Source organism: Podarcis tiliguerta, assembly GCF_965153285.1.
Source record: "Podarcis tiliguerta genome assembly, chromosome: 7".
Classification (NCBI taxonomy): Eukaryota; Metazoa; Chordata; class Lepidosauria; order Squamata; family Lacertidae; genus Podarcis; species Podarcis tiliguerta.
In genome coordinates, this window is record NC_139540.1 from 28,047,556 (window position 1) to 28,061,129 (window position 13,574).

A 13,574-nucleotide genomic window follows, 5' to 3' on the forward strand; every position below is an offset into this window, starting at 1 on the left:
CGGCGACGCTTCCTCGCTCCAGGCTTGGTGGGGTTTGAACTCCCCTTTTGCTGCTGCTTTTCCTAGCGCCCAACCAGGTTGCTGTTGTGACTGTGTGAGCAGGGCCGTCTTAAGCATATGCGGCGCCGGAGTGCAAAGATCCGTCCGGCGCCCCCAAAGCTGTTGACCTTTTTTTTTGGAAAGGTTGCCCAGGGTGGTTTACCTTTTTTTAGGGAGCTGGCATCACGCTTACACATTATCTCAGTACCTTGTGGCAGTAACCTGCCACAACCTATTCCCATAGGTTGAAACCGCCACAACCAAAATACACCCCCCCCCCAAAAAAAAACCCCATGTCTTGCAAACAGAAATGCTCAGACGGAGACTTTAGGTGATACTGATTTACTACTTGCAGGGAGTCATTTGTTTTAAAGATTTTAAAAGAGAGGAGAATATTTAGTTTCTGCTGCAGGCTTCCCATGCCTGATCCAGCAGGGTTCTTGGTTTATAAACTCTGGCTTTTTCAGTTAAAAGGGTCAGGTGGTAACTAATGGAAAGCTATTACCAGCCAGAATAGACAATACAGGGCTAAATGGACAAAGAGTAGTATCTAGGGGAAAAAACTACTTTCTTCACTTTATTAATGCAATACCATGGTGCCAACTTATTATGAAGTTAACCATTCCTGGTCCCTGGCCCAGATTCTCCAGAATAAACCGACCCCTTTTATTGTATGCTGCCACCCCTGATTTTCATGAATGGGGGAAACCATAGTTAGGCAAGCAAAGAGGCTTAGTAATCAGATGTCACATTTCTCTTACAATTTATTTTAATGGAGGTTTTCTGGTTGGATCTCTCTGCATCTGGCATAAATATGAACATTACAAGTAAACACAACAGCAACTGATCAAAAGATCTCCCGTCAAAACACAAATATTCCTTAGTAGCACATTTACAGAAATAATTAGCATCTCCCTTATCAAACTGGGGGACGCGGGTGGCGCTGTGGGTAAAAGCCTCAGCGCCTAGGGCTTGCCGATCGAAAGGTCGGCGGTTCGAATCCCCGCGGTGGGGTGCGCTCCCTTTGCTCGGTCCCAGCGCCTGCCAACCTAGCAGTTCGAAAGCACCCCCGGGTGCAAGTAGATAAATAGGGACCGCTTACTAGCGGGAAGGTAAACGGCGCTCCGTGTGCGGCTCTGGATCGCCAGAGCAGCGATGTCACGCTGGCCACGTGACCCGGAAGTGTCTGCGGACAGCGCTGGCCCCCGGCCTCTTGAGTGAGATGGGCGCACAACCCTAGAGTCTGTCAAGACTGGCCCGTATGGGCAGGGGTACCTTTACCTTTAATCAAACTGAACGTCTATACCACTGCAACCTTTTTAATGAAAACAATACAATGGTCAAGTTGCTAGTGACTTTTGGCAAAATACTTGCAAGAATGTTTCTCAACCAATAATTCATAATGTTTAATTTGATTATAACTGCATTTCTAAAGATGTTCCAAGTCACCCAGGCTGCACAGGTCAGAGAAAATAGTACTTTCACACTTTCTGTTAATGAGAGGCCTTCTTTGTTCGCAGAAACCATCCTGTTAACGTTCACAAATGGGGCAAGTTCTCATGGGTGCTAAAACTATTTTGCTTCTTGATCTTTCAGTCTTTATGAAAACAGATGTTGGGAGGAAAGCATCCTTAATTTCCTCAGCCAACATAACTTATCTCCACATGAAACAAGCCCCAGAAAACCTAAAAGTGGGAAGCAAATACACACACACAAACAATTGTTGCAGTTTTCATTTCCAGGCAGACCTCCTTAAGATCATAAAATTGTCCCTGTTAGGAATTGGGTAATATAATTGCAATGTCTGAGTTGAGGAACAGAATAGATTAGGTAACATGGAAGCTTAGACATTTCCCTTCATTAAAAAAAAATCCTTATTGCTAGCTTCAAAGGAAACCCTATAGGAAAGGTTAATTGCCACTAAAAGACCAGGGTAGACACCAGTGTGTGCACACATCTGCCGAAGGTTACAGTACTGCCGGCCACATGTCACAAAGTTGGATTTGAACATGCCCAGATCCCTGTCTTATGTTGACTGGACAATGTGCATTGCTGACACATGGAGCTGCCTTTTACTGGGTCAGGCAACTGAGCCAATGTGGTTGTACTGGTTGTTACAGTGTCGAATCAGGGCCTGGGAGACTAGAGTTCAAATCCCGACTCTACCACAAAGCTGCTTGGTCCAGTCGCTCACTTCTCAGCCTAACCTGCTCACGAGGTTGTTGTGGGGATTAAAATAAGGAGGGGGTGGAATAAGAAGGGGGTGGAATAATGCAAGCCATCTTGAGCTCCATAGAGAAATATACGGGGTATAAACGCAGTCAATAAATTTAGCTCAGTATTGCCGGCACTGGTTGGCAGTAGCTCTCTAGGTTTACAGGTAGGAGTCTCATCCAGCCCTGCTTGGAGATGCCCTTGGGGATTGAACCAGGAACCTTCTGTGTGCAAAGCAGACGCTCTACCCCTGAGCTACAGCCCTTTGCTTAAAAGCAGTGGTAAGATGCTAGTCCTCATGGCTCCAAATAAAGGGCTGAATTAAGTATCAATCAGAACACTGGTCCATCGAGCTCAGTATTGCGACATTCTCGGCATAGCTCTCTCGGATTTCAGGCAAGGGTCTCTCACAGCCCTACTTGGGAACGCCTGGGATCGAACCTGGAACTCTCTGCTTGCCAAGTGTCAGGGAACTGCCATCGGCAGGACAGGAGGTGCCAAGGCTCTCTGAGGTAGAGAGAGACTTGACACCTGAAGAGGGAACCAGTAGGGGGCGAACAGGAACGTCAAGGGAAGGGGAGTCGGAGGAATGGCTCAGAGATGCTTCCAGTGAAAACAGTGGGGAAGTCTCAGGGCCCCCTATAGGAACACCCGTTCCTCGGCGGAAACTGTCACGCAGAGAGTCCAGAAGACGTGTTTCCGTTAAGGAGCTTTTATGTTGGAAACGTTTCCGAAAGCAGCCACTTTCGGATTCTGCTAGCGACTGACGCAGCCATGCTGGAGGGGCTCCGTCACAGGCAGAGGTTTGAGAAGCGGTTCAAACTCTGAGGGATTGCAATTTACACACAAGCAGCTCTTCATCCCATCACAGCAATCCGAAAGTCATCGACAGCTAGCTTGTGCCAGGGAGAGGCATCATGAGCGAACCAGCAGGAACCGGAGGGGCAGCTGGAGGTCCAAGCCTGGAGGAAAGGTATAGGACGTTGGAAATCCAGCTTGCCTTGCAGACGGCGAGGCTGGAAGAAAGGAGGGCTCAGGATGCAGAGAGGGGGAGGGAGAAAGCCACCCCACTCAACAGAAAGATGCCAGGATTGGTGCAGAAATTTGGGGGGGACCCCAGGAACTACCATGCCTTTAGGACAGAGATGCAATATGCTCTCAATCTGCAATTTGATGACTTCCCTGATGAGGAATCGCGAGTGGCTTTTGTAATTAGCCACCTCGAATCAGGGGCGAAGGACTGGGTTAGACCCTTGATGGCAGCAAATAATGAGATCCTAAAGGACGCGATGAAGTTTTTTCGTGCCATGGACCTGATGTTTTCCAGTGACATTGAGCAGGGAGGAGTGCGAAGGCAGTTAATGGCTTGCAAACAGGGAAACCGGACTGTCCGTGAGTACTGGACTGAGTTCACTATGTTGATTCATCGATTGGGGTGGGACTTGGCTTCTGAGCCCATTCAAATGCTTTTTGAAGAGGGTCTGTCTTCGTCCTTGAAAGATGAACTTTCCCGGAACCCCAGAGCAGAGTCTATGGACCAGCTGACTAAAACCGCGCTAGCCATTGGAGCGCGCCAGGAGGCGAGGGCTTTGGAGAAGCGGGAGGGGAAAGGAGAACGTTGGAGGGAGCTCCGCATTCCAGACATTCCAGAGCAGCCTTTCCCGCCGGCAGAGCCGATGGAAGTGGGAACAGCGCGTGCGCGCACAGTTTCAAACATCGGTGAAGGGCGGAAGAAAGAGGGAAAGGGCGGGAAAAAATGCTATCTCTGCCAACAGCCAGGACACTTTGCCAGAGTCTGTCCACGGAGAAAGGAATGGCAAGGCATGGCAGGAGCTGTTGGGGGAGAGGAGGAGGAAAGCACAGAGCAGGTAAAAGCCAACGCCTGGCTGCCGTCGGGGCACAGCAGCCAGGCTCAAAAGCAGTGAGAGTGCCCGCACCAGAACCTCCCAGGCCTGCTCTAGTGATAGAGGTGTTGCTAGAGCTGCCAAATGGACACCCCCTACAGATCAAAGCCCTGCTGGATTCAGGCAGCTCCTGTAATTTCATGAGTAAGGAGTTCGCAGCTGAGCACCAGATACAAACCCTCCCCTTAAGTAAACCCCTGCAGGTAACCACGATTGACGGCAGAGAGCTGTTGGGAGGAGAAGTGAACCAACAGACTGTTCCCATGATAATGAGGGTGGCAAGACACACCGAGAGGATAGCGTTCAATGTGGCCACATTGGGAGGAGCTCCCATTATTTTGGGGATGAGCTGGCTGGCACTTCACGATCCTCTAGTGGGATGGCACCAGAGGGTGGTCTCCTTTGGGTCGGCGCATTGCCTGGAACACTGCAAGCAGGGGAAGGATCCAGGGGGAGCCAAGATCACCTTAGCTGGGATGGAGGTAATGAAGCAAGGGGAGGTGCCTCCGCAATATGCAGATCTGAGCAACGTATTCAGCGAAAGAGAAGCGGACAAACTGCCGCCGCATAGACCCTTTGACTGTCAAATCAACCTACTCCCGGGGGCTCAACTCCCAGTGGGCAAGCTGTACGCCATGTCAGACAGGGAGGTGCAGGAGCTGAGGGAGTTCATTGACAAAAACCTGAAGAGGGGTTTCATCAGAGAGTCCCGAGCGGTGGGGGGCAGCCCAGTGTTTTTTGTGGACAAAAAAAACACAGATAAGCCGAGACTTGTAGTGGATTTCAGGGCCCTGAACGCCGTGTCGGAACCCCTGGCCTTTCCTATGCCCCGAATTGATGACATTCTGACCAGGGTGAGGAAGGGGAAGATTTTTACAAAACTGGACCTGCGGGGGGCGTATAATCTGATACGAATAAGGAAGGGGGATGAATGGAAGACCACCATGTTCACCCCTTTGGGAGCATTTGAATACCTCGTAATGCCCTTCGGTCTCCAAGCCGGCTCCGCATGTTTTCAAGCTTTCATCAACCACGTCCTGGGGCCGTTGCTCTACAAGAATTGTGTGGCCTTTTTGGATGACGTGTTGGTGTATTCGGAAAATGAAGAGCAGCATGTGAGGGACGTGAGAGAAGTGTTGGGCCGGCTGCAAGCCAATCAGCTGTGGGTGAAACTGGAGAAGTGCCAGTTTCATGCCAAGGAGGTGGAATTCCTGGGGTACCGCCTGTCAGACCAAGGATTGGCCATGGATCCAGGCAAGGTCCAGGCGGTGCTGGAATGGAAGACACCGAAAACTAAGAAGGATGTGCAAAGATTCCTGGGGTTTGGGAACTTTTATCGGAAGTTCATCAAGAATTTTGCACACTTGACGGCGCCCATCACCGACTGCCTCAGTAGCAAGAAGAAATTTGTTTGGACGGCGGAGGCGGAGAGAGCTTTTGAAGAACTGAAAAGGGCTTTCGCTTCGGAAGAACAACTTCTGCATGTGGACCTACAGAAGCCCATGAGGGTGGAGACAGACGCGTCAGACAGAGCGGTGGGGGCGGTGCTCCTTCAGCCGGGAAGAAATACGTCAGGGTGGAGACCGTGTGCCTTTTTCTCGAGGAAGCTGAATAAGTCCGAGCGGAACTACACGGTGTATGACAGGGAACTACTTGCCATTCACGAAGCGTTCCGGAGGTGGAGACATTTATTGATTGGGGCACAACACAAGGTGCAAGTGTGCACCGACCACAAGAATTTGGAGTATTGGAGAACAGCTCGAGTACTCAACCAACGGCAAGTGAGATGGGCACAGGAATTTTCCAAATTCCACTTTGAGATTTGTTATGTACCAGGCCCAGAGAACGTCAGGGCGGACGCTCTCTCACGCAAACCAGAGTACTTGGAAGGGGAGGGGGCAAGCGAAGAAAGACATGTCATTCCTGAGGACCGCTGGGTGTGTGGGGCGGCGCTGGTGGGGAGACGAGAGCTGGTAGAAGAAACGGAAACTGACGAATATGCCCAAAATAAGCTCAGAGGCCTCAGGGGAGAGGGTGAGAGCCCGGAGGGTTTTGAAGAAAGAAATGGGGCATTGTATTACAAAGGGGCACTGTATATACCAGAAGGTGAATTGAGAGGGAGGGTACTCAAGCAGTTGCATGATAGTCCCACGGCGGGACATTTTGGACAACACAAGACCATGTGGATGGTCACCAGGGAGTTTTGGTGGCCCAAGGTGAGGGAAGATGTAAAGGAGTATGTAAGAGGGTGTGACCAATGCCAGAGGGCCAAGGGGGAAAGAAGGGCGCCGGCAGGGTTATTGGAACCACTACCCACGCCAGAACGGCCTTGGGAGGCGGTATCAATAGATTTTATGACGGATCTGCCCAAATCCAAAGGGAAGACGGCCATCATGGTAGTAGTGGACCTGTTAACTAAGATGTGCCACTTTGTAGCATGTTCACATGCAGTCACAGCGGAAGAAACAGCGAAGTTGTTTGTAGAACACGTCTTCCGGCTGCATGGCGCCCCCTTGAGGGTTGTCTCGGACCGCGGGAAACAATTTACTTCCAGGTTCTGGAGGAAGCTCATGAGCTTGCTGCACGTGGAAGTCAATTTTTCGACGGCCCGGCATCCTGAAACCAATGGGCAGGCGGAAAGAGCAAATGGCATCCTCCAACAATATCTGAGGTGCTATGTCAATGACAGAGGGAATGATTGGGTCGAAAAGCTGGCGCTGGCAGAATTTGCCTACAACAATGCGGAGCATGTGTCCACAGGGATGAGCCCCTTTTTGGCCAATTACGGGTGTCACCCCAGGGCATTCCCGGGGGAGGGGGGCGAGAGATGGAGCGTCCCAGCGGCCGAACAGTTTGTAGAAGAGATGGAAGCGATCCATCGTCAGCTTCAGCTCAACTTAGAAAGGGCCAAGGCTCAATATAAGAAGCAGGCAGACAAGAGCAGGAGGGAAGGTGAAACCATAAGGGTGGGGGATCAGGTGTGGTTGTCCACCCAAGGGTTGCCGTTCAAAGGGGGTTGTAAGAAATTAAGACCCAAGAGATTGGGACCCTTTGAGGTCATTCAGCAGGTCAACCCAGTGGCTTTCAAACTCCGGTTACCCAACCACATGAAATTGCATCCAGTGTTCCACAGGTCATTACTGTCACCGTACAAGGGGGGAGGTGAAGAGGAGCACACCAGGGGACCGGTCTTGGAGGAGAGGGAAAGCAGTAACCATGTAGCGGAAATCCTCGATTCCAGGTGGAAGGGCAATCAGGTGGAGTATTTAGTGGCGTGGGAAGGGGAACCGGAGTCAGAAAACACCTGGGTGACTGCAGAGGAGGTCAATGACGAGGTTTTAACAGAAACGTTCCACCAAAGATTCCCGCGGAAACCACAGCCGGTAGCAAGGTTTAGAAGGGAGTATTTCGGCACCACAGACGAGGAAGAGGAACTGGAAGGATTCGCGGAGTCGGAGTTGGAAGAAGGAACGGACTCAGATGACGAGGAGTACCGAGAGACTAGGAACCACAACGAGTGGAGAAAGGTGTTCGAAACTTCAGACGATGAGGAAGGTTCCTTCCGGGGTTTTACCTCCTCACAACCCGTAGGGGAGGAGACGGGAGGGGGTGAAGGGGGCCCTGGAGGGGAGGTGGATGTCAGGGAACTGCCATCGGCAGGACAGGAGGTGCCAAGGCTCTCTGAGGTAGAGAGAGACTTGACACCTGAAGAGGGAACCAGTAGGGGGCGAACAGGAACGTCAAGGGAAGGGGAGTCGGAGGAATGGCTCAGAGATGCTTCCAGTGAAAACAGTGGGGAAGTCTCAGGGCCCCCTATAGGAACACCCGTTCCTCGGCGGAAACTGTCACGCAGAGAGTCCAGAAGACGTGTTTCCGTTAAGGAGCTTTTATGTTGGAAACGTTTCCGAAAGCAGCCACTTTCGGATTCTGCTAGCGACTGACGCAGCCATGCTGGAGGGGCTCCGTCACAGGCAGAGGTTTGAGAAGCGGTTCAAACTCTGAGGGATTGCAATTTACACACAAGCAGCTCTTCATCCCATCACACCAAGCAAGAGGTGCGACCCTTCGCGAATTGTTAGGACAACTCCTATATCCAGAAACAGCAACGTCCAAAACAAAACAGCACCCCCCCCCCCAAAAAAAATGCCCCTCAGAAAATGTACATTTCACTAGGAAGTTGAGAAGCAGAATCAGCGAGACTCCTGCCTAGAGTGGCAGCAGGCGTGTGGTGGTGGGGCAATAGGAGAGAATATTAAGGAGCCCTTGCCTGATCAGCGGTTTTCACCCACCTGGCGCCCCTGTGTAAGTTTTGGACTACAGCTCCCAGCAGCCCCCGGAGCATCGTAGTCCAGAATCCTCTTCAAGACAACCGGTTGGAGAAGACTGGGATAATGCAAACGCTTCCCCGGAACTTGCTGGCTTTATAAGCAGTGCATTTAAGGGTCTATAGGGTGATCGCGGAAGAGAGAGACCTGTGCCAACAGTGTGCCCCCTTCTCCAAGGGTGGGTCCTCATGTAGCCAGAGTGACACCATTCACGCCCAAGGGGAAGGTTATTTGCCCCCAAAGTTTGCAAAAGTACAAAAATACTCCAAGAAGGCTGATTTGCATACAGCTAAAATTGAACAGAATACAGAAAGCTTGAATAAGCTGACTGGACAAGTTGCACGGAATGCCCAGTCTATTGGAGAATTAAAGGAGGCTGTAGGTGAAAATCGTAAACTGGCTGAAGATACTAGTCAAAGACTGGAAGAACTTGAGAAAGAAGTAAGACCACTCAACAAACAAGTTGGAGAACATCAGATTTACTTTTTGATGACAGAACTGCGAAACAGGGAGACCAACTTGAGGATACGGTCAATACCAGAGGTGGAAGAAGATAATTTTATTGAATTTCTAACTAAGGAATTTGCCAAGTTTTGGAAGTTAGAGGAAAAAGACTTCAAAATCGTATCTGCTTTCAGGCTTGGCAGAGTCAGAAGGACAGAGAAGCCCAGAGATTGTTTGATAACACTGAGATCAAAGGAGGAAAGGGACAAGATTTTGGGCCTGCACTACGAAAAGTCACTAGACATTTTGGGCAAGAGAATTGAAATCTACAAGGACATTCCTAAGCAGTTGCTGGACCTTAGATCTAACTACACGGAATTGGCAAGACTGTTGAGAAGCAACGCAATTATCTTCAGGTGGGAGTTCCCACAAGGATTATCCTTTACCTACAGAGGGAGAAAGATCAAAATCAAAACAGTGGAAGATAGAGACAAGTTTTTGGGAGCACACGGAGAAGACCTCCACAAAGGACTTGGATTGCCAGCGCCAGAACTTCCAGGGGAGCCCGCCCCCTCGGATCCTCAAGGACCGGAGAACAAGGTACCACCCCAGAAAGAATAACCAGATCTATCCAGGATGTCTCTGCAGCTTTTGAGCTGGAACATAAATGGCTGTAACAGTCCCGAAAAAAGGTCTAAAATTTTTCATATTTTAAAAAAGGAACAATTGGACATTATATGCTTACAAGAAACACATGTGATTAGGCTCCATAGAAAGGTGTTAATAAATAAAAGGCTTGGTCAAGAATTTATATCATCGGATACAGTTAAAAAGAGAGGTGTGGTGATCTATGCAAAAGAGAGCCTTTCACCAAAATTTCTCTTTAAAGATGAAAGTGGAAGAATCCTCGCAATAGAAGTACAGTATCAAGGAGGAAAAATTTTGATATTAGGAATTTATGCTCCAAATGAAGGAAAATCGGATTTTTATAAGAAGTTGCACGAGACCATGCTGGATTATCTGGATTACAACAACGTCATCATGATGGGGGACATGAACGGGGTAGTATCAACAAATATGGATAAGTCACAGAACCAGAACATTACTAAAGAGGGAAGACTACCTAAGACCTTTTTTGAAATGACTGACAATATGGACTGGGTTGACATCTGGAGAGTTAGAAACCCCTTGGGAAGAGAAGGAACATTCTTTTCTGAAGCTCAACTGACTTGGACACGAATCGACCAAATATGGATAACTAGAAGTCTGGCACCCAAGGTGAGGAAGGTGAAAATCTGCCCTAAAACATGCTCCGACCATAACGCCTTGAGAATGGATATGACATTGATCCCAACCGGCTCCTTTAGATGGAAGATGAATGATGGCCTGTTTAGAGACCAAAGAATTGTAAAGAAGGCCCAAAAAACTTTAAAGGACTATTTTGAGATTAACTTGAACACTACGGTGGAAAAAAGAACTATCTGGGATGCAAGTAAAGCTGTGATGAGAGGGTTCTTGATTCAACAGAATTCTTTAAAGAAAAGACTGCAAAATGAAAAGAAAGATAAAATTCTGGAAAGTATCAAAGAGTTGGAGAAGAAGTTAAGATCTAACCCGAAGTCCCAACCGATTCTGAGAGAAATTAAACTTTATCAGGCACAATATTCCAAACTGATAAATCAGGAAATAGAATGGAAGATTAAAACAATGAAACAAAAAACTTTTGAATCGGCAAATAAATGTGGGAAACTGCTAGCCTGGCAGCTGAAAAGGAGACAAAGATTAAATACAGTAACAAACTTAGAGGTTGAAGGAAGGAACATTCAGAACCCGGGAGAGATTAGAAAGTGTTTCCAGAGGTATTTTAAAAAGCTATACACTCAAGGGCCACAAGATGAAATAGAGATTACACAATTTTTGGAGAGAAATGGATTAGCAAAGCTGTCAGAAGAAAATAGAACAATTTTGAATGGCAAAATAACACGACAAGAGATTGAACAGGCCATCCAGAGTCTGAAACAGGGCAAATCACCAGGGCCAGATGGACTGACCTCTAACTACTATAAGACATTGAAGGATTATTTGATACAACCTTTGTTGGAGGTCAGTAATGAAATAATGGAGGGGAAGAAGGCGCCTGAATCGTGGAAAGAAGCATTTATCACATTGATTCCAAAGTCAGAAACTGAAAAGACACAACTCAAGAACTACCGTCCCATTTCCCTTTTAAATGTGGATTACAAAATATTTGCAGATGTTTTGGCACGAAGATTTAAGAAAGTTTTAAGTGAGATAATCCATAAAGACCAGGCAGGCTTTCTCCCGGGCAGACATATGTTTACTAACACAAGGAACATCATAGACATATTGGAACTTTTACAAACAAACATAAACACTAAAGCAGTTTTAATTTTTATAGACGCGGAGAAAGCCTTCGACAACATATCTTGGAAATTTATGAAGGGGAATTTAAAAGAAATGGGAGTGGGACGGGGGTTTGAGAACGGGATTGAGGCAATATATTCAGAACAAAAGGCTAAACTGATAGTTAACAATGTGGTTACAGAAGAGTTTAAAATTGAAAAAGGTACACGACAAGGCTGCCCGATTTCCCCATTACTGTTTATTTCGGTTCTGGAAGTGCTCCTGAATATGATTAGGGGGGACAGGTTGGTGGAAGGGATTCAGGTCGGAGCGAAACAATATAAACTTAAAGCTTTTGCAGATGACCTAGTTCTGACATTACAGGAGCCGGAGTCTAGTTTGAAAAGAGTACTACAACTGATTCAAAACTTTGGTCGAGTGGCAGGATTTAAGTTAAACAAGCAAAAAACTAAAGTTTTGGGGAAAAACTTGACAGATACTGAGTTGGAACAGCTTCAGAAAGAGACAGAACTAAATGTGGTTAAAAAAGTTAAATACCTAGGGGTAAACATAACAGCAAAAAATCTGAGTTTATTTAAAGATAATTATGAAAAATGTTGGTCAGAGATTAAGAGAGACTTGGATAGTTGGTCAAGACTAAAACTTTCTTTGTTGGGCCGAATAGCTGCCATCAAGATGAATGTATTGCCAAAAATGTTATTTTTGTTTCAGACACTGCAGATTGTAGACAAGACAGAGTGCTTCCGGAAGTGGCAGAAAGATATTTCTAAATTTGTCTGGCAGGGCAAAAAGCCCAGAATCAAATTTAAAATATTAACAGATGCGAAAGAAAGAGGGGGCTTTGCCCTGCCAGATTTAAAGTTGTATTATGAAGCTGCAGCTTTCTGCTGGTTAAAAGATTGGTTACTTCTTGAAGATACGGATGTCTTGGATTTGGAAGGTTTTAATAACGCGTTTGGATGGCATGCATATTTATGGTATGATAAAGCTAAGATAAATAAGGCCTTCAAGAACCATATTGTCAGAAAATCAGTTTTTAATGTCTGGACAAAATATAAAGACTTACTGGAGAATAAAACTCCGAGGTGGCTGTCGCCCCTGGAGGCTAAGGCTCGGAAAAGAGCCAATATGGAGGCCAACTGGCCAAAATATTGGGAGATAATAGAAAAGGATGGTGACAACTGGAAATTGCAGAGTTTAGAAAAGATGAGAGACAAAGTGCGAGACTGGTTACAATATGCTCAGATTAAAGAAGTGTTTAAAAATGACAAAAAGCTAGGATTCCAAGTGGAAAAGTCAAAGTTAGAAACTGAACTGTTAGAACCTAAGACTAAGGTACTTTCAAGAATGTATAACTTGCTGCTGAAATGGAACACACATGACGAAATGGTAAAATCAACAATGATAAAATGGGCGCAGGACATTGGGTATAATATTATGTTTGAAGATTGGGAAAGGTTGTGGACCTCTGGGCTGAACTTCACTGCATGTAATGCGTTGAAGGAAAATGTGATGAAAATGATGTATAGATGGTACATGACCCCTGTTAAACTGGCTAAAATATACCATTCGTCTGATAGCAAATGTTGGAAATGTAAGGAAAATGAAGGAACATTTTTTCACCTCTGGTGGACCTGCCCTAGAGTGAAGGCCTTTTGGGAGAAGATATATAATGAATTAAAAAAGGTGTTTAAATACACCTTTACTAAGAAACCAGAGGCCTTTCTCCTGGGTATTGTAGGCCAGAGTGTGTTAAAAAAGGACAGAACATTCTTTATGTACGCAACAACAGCAGCAAGAATATTAATTGCCAAGAATTGGAAAACTCAGGAGCTACCCACTGTGGAAGAATGGCAGATGCAACTGATGGACTATATGCAATTAGCCGAGATGACCGGCAGAATTCGAGACCAGGGAGAAGAAAGGATGGAAGAAGACTGGAGGGAATTTAAGATTTATTTACAAAAATATTGTAATTTGGCTGAGTGTTGAATTGGATGCCAGTGCAGATAATTGTCTACCATTAAATTAGATTTAAGGCTGAATTATATGTCAAACCAAATTAAGATTATTAATTAAGATGAGTTAAATGATAATTTGTTTGAAATAAATTTAATAATGATGTAAGTGTGTGCGGGAGGTGTGGGGGAGTCCCATGTAATAATTGAGAGATGTTAAATGGACAATGATAAGTTGTGCTTATTTAATATATGCTTTATTTGAAAACTTCAATAAATATATATTAAAAAAAAAAAAAAAACAA